A 7,659-nucleotide genomic window follows, 5' to 3' on the forward strand; every position below is an offset into this window, starting at 1 on the left:
CTGAAGGACTTTAAGGAAGGGATACATGATAAAGAGCCCTGTAAAAGGTTAAATATGTGATGTTGAAGTCTCATTGCAGACTTTTATATATATATATATATATATTTTTAAAACACTCATCTAGATGAGGTGCTTTGAGCAGTTCTGAAAAATGCAGTTTCACAAAAGCAAACTGCTTTGATTCCTAAGGAACAAATTCTAAATAATGCAAACTTTTTATAAGTATCTGGGGTTTTGATAATTCTGTGTACCTACAACAAATTTGTGAGTGTATAACCACTATTTCTATAATTCTTTTCTCTACATAAAAATGTAATATCATGTTGACTTAGCTTATGCAGGCCATAAGTTCCAAAAGGTAATTTCCTAGGCCACAAAGGCATACACTTGAAAACACTTGAGATCAAATCAATGTGCTTTAATAGGAAAAGATGTGATAGTCAATACATCTATCAATCTGGTGAGTCTTTGCTCTAATAAATGAGGATTTTTTCCTCTTTTTGTGATACACACAATCCCACCAAATAATGACTATGTGAATCATTTTCTTTTTGGATCTCCAGATTATGTTTATTGTTTGAGGTGAATTAAGTTCCCACCAAGGTTTGCTGTCAGTATTTTAACAACTACATCACTGTATTGGTCCAGGGTTCTATCCCACTGAAATCCATCACACGGTCTTACGAACTCACCTGTCTTGGGATTCCAGCTTAGTGCTTGGTTTTATTTACTGATTACACTACATAGAAAAGTGGGACATCTGCCACCCCAGCTCTGGGAAAACCAACTAATATACCACCATATAAATGAAGGCCATCTGGATGGTTTCGACACTAATTTTTATGATGCACATTTATAAACTGATTTTGTAAAGGACGAGGTTTTAAAAATGTAATTTAACTTATGTTTTCTATCAGCATAAATTAAAATGGGTCACCAGTAGTCATTAAAAACAGTTGTGAGAAATAATCTGTATGAAGGAAAAAAAAACTTGCAAATGACTATTAAGTTGGAAGTATTGTTTTTGATGTATAAGGGATGTTCAGAATGCTCACATTTGAAAAACTCCTCAACTTTTTTTTTTTAGTATAAGAAACCACCTTGAGTGGTGCCTAGATTTCTAATGAAGAATGATGATACAGTTTGGAAAAGTATCTTGGACTGGTTTTAAACAGAGCTTTGTACCGGATTTGCCGAAGCATCTGTTCAGCTTGGTATCCTGTGAAAGTTTGTTATTTTCTGGGTAGACATTCTTATAGAGTATTGTCTTTAAAATCAGATTGTCTCTTCTATATTGAAAGCATTTTTATGTTTTCTAATTTAAAAATTAATATTTTCTTATAGATACTGTGCAATAAAGCTGAAGTAGAATGAAAAACAAAAAAGAACATATCACATCTTTCCCCAACAGGCAGTGATGTCCCTGGAGGATGAATCCACATCCTGTTACTGCCTTTTAGACCCTTTTGCATGCCATGTGCTCCTTGATAACTTTGGGACCTAAGCCCTCACAGGAGAGCCAATCACAGATTGTGCCATGAAGCAGCTCAAGGTGGCGGTCTTTGGCTGCATGTCCTGTAACTCCCTGGATTACAACCTAAGAGATTATTGTGTGGACAATACCCCTTGTGCATTTCAGGTCAGTATTTTTTCTATAATTGATCTGTTGATGTCATAAACATATAAGCTTTCCTCAAGGTCAGTATTGACAGAGGATTTTGTTGTTGATGGTTTGGAAAATGAACCTGAGTCACTGGTATTTACTGGCACACCCATCTTGATGGAAGAGCCAAGTTACTATGTGTCTAAGAATGCAAGAGGGGATGATTTCCCTGGCACTCAAGAAGAGAGCAGGGTTGAATTAACACAGGTAGGCAACATAGCGTGGCAAACGATAAAATGCATTAGAAGTGTAGTTATAATTCAGAAAACAGAGATGCAAATGTGAAGAAGAGTTGGAGAAGAGTTTTTGAGAACCTTTTGCAAACCTTCATGGATGAATGATATTTAGGAGCGAAAGACAAAGGGACAGCATATGAGAAAGTGAGGTGGCATGAGACATAGTACATTCATTGAGCAGAGGCAGTGAGAAAATGGCTGGGATCAACTAAAGGTTGTGTGGTTAAGGAACAACAATTATAAATCATACCTCTCACCAGACAGTCATATTATATCCTGGACACATATTAATTATCAGGGCTACTAGGGCAGAGATGGTTCAAGGTTCCTTTCCATTTTGGGTACTTTTAATCATGTAAGATTCATCTTAAATTAGTCACTTATGAAGAGGGCAAGCTTATTAATAGCAGCAAGGATAATGCAGAATTGCCTGTAAGTTTTGCTGATACATAAATAGCCTAGCTCTCCTGACACACCTCATTCCATATCCCTGCTGTTCCAGTGCTGCATCATTAAGTCTGTTATGCAGAGTACTTCCTCAGGAACTAGATTTTAAGACACTGAGGTGGAAAACTCATGTTTACCAATAGAATAGACACAGCAACCTGAACCCTGAACACACACCAGTAAAGGTGACAGTGTCAGCCTGCATTTCCAAACCTTCCCTGACCATCTTGTAGGCAGCACAGGTCATTAAGAAAGGAGTACTTCATCATTGGCTGCTCACAAAAGGGGCTTCTTTCAAAGATGGGACATCTCAGTGTATCATACCTCATTTTGTCATTGTGTCACTTTGTATATACTCTTTGTCTGCTTTCCCCACTCAACAAAAAGAGAGTTTCTCTTTTCAAGAGGAAGTATACAATAGGCCTTCAGGAAGCAAAAATAAAGAATAAACATCTAAATAAAAAGGTTCATCTCAGGGTCACTACGTCCACAGAATTTCTGGGTACAGTGTACCAATGGCTCTAGTTAGATATGGGTAACTCAAACAGATCTCAAATGCTGAGTAAACCGGAGAAGCCATGGAAGACCATGGAGGACTTCCAATCTCCTGGCCTACATTGATAACCCACTGCTGACTGCTGTGACCGTGAGGAGCTGTTCACACAACTGCCTTGGCTGTCCTCCTGTCACCAGCTTGGACTGTCTGTTGAGCAAACATCTCACTGACAAGGTGTATACCAGCAAGATAGACATTTGCTTAAAGGGGATATCCTCAGTGACTTTCCGATGATCTTGATCTGTTTTCATTCCTATTGACACTAGCATATTCTACAACAATGCAACTGTTCACAGACCAATATGTACTACAGAAGAAGTCATGAAAAAAAAAACTCAGAACAACCCTTTCCAAACCACCATTGCCATTCCTGTTGGTAATTTACCTTTTTCACTAGTGCCAAGGAAAATGTTATCCTACTTCTGGTTGAAGCCAAATATCTTCATTCCGTTATTTAGACCTATCTCTTAAATCAGTGAAACTTTAATTCTATGCTAGAGAAATATCTTTTGGACCTTTCTAGAGAAATATCTTTGGACCCAATTCATTATAATCTGTTCACCCCTAGTAATTCTCTCTCTCTCCTGTTAGGTCTGATAAAGTTGATTTTAAAGTTGCATTTGATTGTACTTGTTATTGACAGGATGTAGATGACAGCTGTCATGAGCAGTAAGGCCATATCCCCCGTTTAGGGTGCTAAGATACCATCAATCTTCGTTAAATAACTTTTCTGACCCAAAGATAGATTAAAACATAACTTGAAGCTTTTCTTAATGAAGACTTCTTAGTCCAGGAAACAACCATTTATTGCCTAGCCTTGGTCTCTGTTTTTTGTTTCTGAAAGTAGGTTGCCTTTTGGACTTTTATCTATGTGAATTAGTTCAGAGCCTTCAGCATAGATTCCTTAATATTCCTTAATATCTTAATATTCCATAATATCTAAAATCATCCAAGTCATATGTTTATGGCTTTGTATATGGTGTTTATTAGGGGGTGAAATTATATGGTTACTAACCTATTAAAACATTTCCGCTTTAAGTAGGCCTCAGCAACTATTCACTTTTTAACCTCCAAAAGACATTACAGTTAATATTGTCTCCCCCAACTTGGGTGGTAAGAGCTGAAAATATGGTATACAGTGTTGGCACATTTTCTATAACCCCATAGATCCCTTCTTTATCAAAATTAGTATGCAGCTTTTCATGGAGAATGTCTGCAGAAATTGTCCAGCTTGGAACTTGCTTCAACTATCACTACAATGAAATTTTTACCATAATTAGGAAAAAACACAAGCATGATTGTGACATCTGTGGTATGTGTACCCAATTAGAGTTTTTCTCTTAACCCAGGAAGGAAGGGCATGAGTATATCTTTTATTTCACTTATATCTCACTGGGGAATTATGTTTTATACAAAACTTAAATGCTTACCCTTTCCCTGGAAGATCTTAAAGAAGAAAAACTCCAAGACCTCTCTGTCCTCTCAGAAGTAGCTAGGGGACAGGCAATACGACAGATCCAGGAAATAGTTCATTAGAAAATTTGGTGGCTAAATAGAAACGTTGTCTGTTTTCAGTTTGTGCTCCTTCCCCTGTACTTCCTGCAGAGAAACACTGCTTGCTGCTCATTTGTTCTGGAATAGCCTGTCTGAATTATAGTAGCAGGGTCTTTGAATGACAAAAACAAAATACCTCATCTACCTGGCTGGGACATAATTAATGTCGGTTCAAGTTTTTAGAGATGTGTTCTGATAAAGACATCTAAAACCGTCTCTGTGGAAAATTAAGTCAACTCAGATAATGCTACTAAAAAAATTAAAATGCCACCTGCCAAAGGAAGAGAACCTTAAGAAGAAGAAGGCCCAAGGACCTCTTATCCTCCTGTTTTTAATTCTGTGATAGATCAGCCATGTTGTGTTTGTGGGTCTGACATTGACTCCTTTGACAAATTCAAATCAGAGGTTGCAGATGCGTGATATATTTCTGAAGCAGTAGCATTCTAAGACCTGTTTTTTGTTGTTGTTGTTGTTATGTTTATTACACCCTGACGTACACATGCAGCTCAAACAAATCTTGACGTAGGGAAAGCAAGGAATTAAGCACTTTCCCTATCTAATCTTAGAAAAAGAAAGAGAAAAACAACTAGCATTTTTTTTCCCTCCATCGCTCCCAGCACTCCTATTCAGTACCTCTCGGTACTCATTACTTACTTGACATTAATGTGGATTTAGAATCTAATTTCAAAGCATTTCCTCCAGATGTAGTTCTGTGTTTATCAATAATGCAACCTTGGGAAATATTGTTCACGTAAAGCATTTAAAGGAAAACACCACAGCAACACAATTTATGTGTGCATATATGTGTGTGTGCTTGAGTGTGTGTGCTGTGTGTGTTTAAGTTCAAACAGTTTTGTCTCATAAATATGTAAATTCAGCCTGCCTGTTTTAGTATCCCTGAAGCACACCTGAATATTGCTGCCTGTCTCATTAAATCAACGCACAGAGCTCAGTGAGGCACAAAGCACAGGTTTCTCCTGGCCACAGCTTCAAGAACTGGATGGCTTGCAACCCCCAATGCAAAATGAAGAAGCAGAAGGCCTAGAAGAACCACTATCCAGAACCTTTTGTACAAGACACCAGCCTGACCCTGTTTTCTAGTCTCATTAACTCCAATATCAATTAAATAATAGATCCAGGGAGTTAACAGAAAGGCTCTCAATATATGCGAGACAGATAGGAAAAATCAAGTGACTATCAGGCCTCAGTCTTAATGTGAGAGGTACATCCACATGAGTAATTCAGAGCTAACTCAGTAGAGTTATTTGTATCACTGATTCCCAAGCCAGGCATCAGAGTCATCAGGGAACCATTTAGAAATACAGAAGCCTGGGTCCAGCCTTCCAGTAGTATCACATAAACTAAAGGCATGACAGAAAAATCACTGTTAAGGACAATCTATTTTTTGTTTTGTTTTTGCTTTTTTGTTTTTTAATTTATTGAAACTTGAGATTGAACCCAGAGGTGCATTACCACTGAGCTATATCCCAAGCCCTTTTTATTCTTTATTTTGAGACAGGGTCTTGATAAATTGCTGAGGGTCTTGCTAAGTTGCTTGAATTTGTGATCTTCCTGTTTCAGTTGACTCACTGGGATTATAGGCATGCACCACTAAGCCCAACACAATATATTCTTTTAAAGTTTATACTAAGAAGGTTATTGCTTTAACTCTGAAGCCAATTGTGCCTTTACAAATATATACATAGTGATTAGTTCATTATTGTGCTTTTTATTTGAACTATTATTTTGTCACAGAATTACTGTAATTGCTTAATATTTTATGCAAGATTACAAAATGCTGTTAATTATATATAGTTGGTTCAATATGTGCAAATTAAACTACTGTAATCTAAAATAACAAAAATAAATTATATTATGTTTAAACTAGGGACCCTAATGCAGAACTTTTTTAAAAGGTTCTCTTTTCCTCTGTGATATTTATTAAGTGGATCTTCTATTTTTCAAATTCCTAATAGTATTTATTCTGCATTTCAAGGACTGTTTAGATAGTATATATAACTGTGTGGCAAATATGACTGACTTATGTCATTTTACAGGTTATATCTTGTACCAATGAAAAATTATTTATGGGATAGAAGTAACAGCAATCTGACTTTTCCATGACTCTTTAAGAAAATAGCAAGCACAGTAGAAGCAAAAGCAAGGAAATCTAGTACAAAAGACTAGACTGTGATCAAGTCACTCAGTTACAGTTCTTGCTCTGTCATTAACCATGTTACTTTAGGAAAGTAGCTTTCTTAGGGAGGCTCCCACGTTTTCATCTATAAATAAGTACTTAGTGATCTAAGCCTTCATTAAGTTCCTTTCTAATATGGCAATTCTGTGTAGTTTCTAAATGTTAAAATAACCCAGCACTACACTAAGTAATATATGATCTTGAACCACTTCCTAAATCTCCTGATGATTTCGTTTAGGTGAGTTAGAAGGAAAGAAAATGGATGTACTTCAGAGAGCATGGTTCAAATGCACTTCAGAAAGGGCAACCCTGTTCACATACTGTGGCTTTAATAACGGTTTTAAAAAGCATGCAGCTTATTTATATCTATTTCTAACCTTGCACTAGAATCTCAAAAAAAGAAGGTTAATATATTATTATTCTAATTATTTTGCTTGGTGAGTAATAAACTCAGGTAAGCAAAGGAGACCTAAAGAAAACATCCACCTCTCACTTGTAAGATTAGTCTTTTGAGTATTCTTATGTACCTTGAAATCCCAGCAACAGGACTCTAAAATAGAGCATAAAGTCCTAAGGATGACAACAAAAATTCATGATTTGACCCCTGCCCTACATTTTCATCATCTCCAGCCACACCCTTTGCCACCCTAACCTTCTGTCTCAGTTCAGTCTACCTACAGAGCCTTTGTTCACACTGTGCTTACTGTCTGCAGGGCCTGCTCCCCCCATTCCAAGCTGCCAATTCCTATTCCGGCTCCGATATCCCTTGCTCTGTTATTGTCACCACCTCTATCCCCTTTTTGTCTTCTCCTCCCATCTGGGTGAGGCACCCTCTGTCTATCTTAACCTTCAGGGTGTACATGTGTTTTCATGCTTAGATACTGTGCTATAATCATAGGCAGACTGCTCCAGCCTCACCAGACTATGACTCCTTGGTGGTAGAGATTATTTCTTTTCTGTACAGCCAGTGCCCAGCCCAAGCATAACTCTGTTGGACACTTATTAA

The sequence above is a fragment of the Urocitellus parryii genome, chromosome 14 (genome assembly GCF_045843805.1).
Source record: "Urocitellus parryii isolate mUroPar1 chromosome 14, mUroPar1.hap1, whole genome shotgun sequence".
NCBI classification, from domain to species: Eukaryota; Metazoa; Chordata; class Mammalia; order Rodentia; family Sciuridae; genus Urocitellus; species Urocitellus parryii.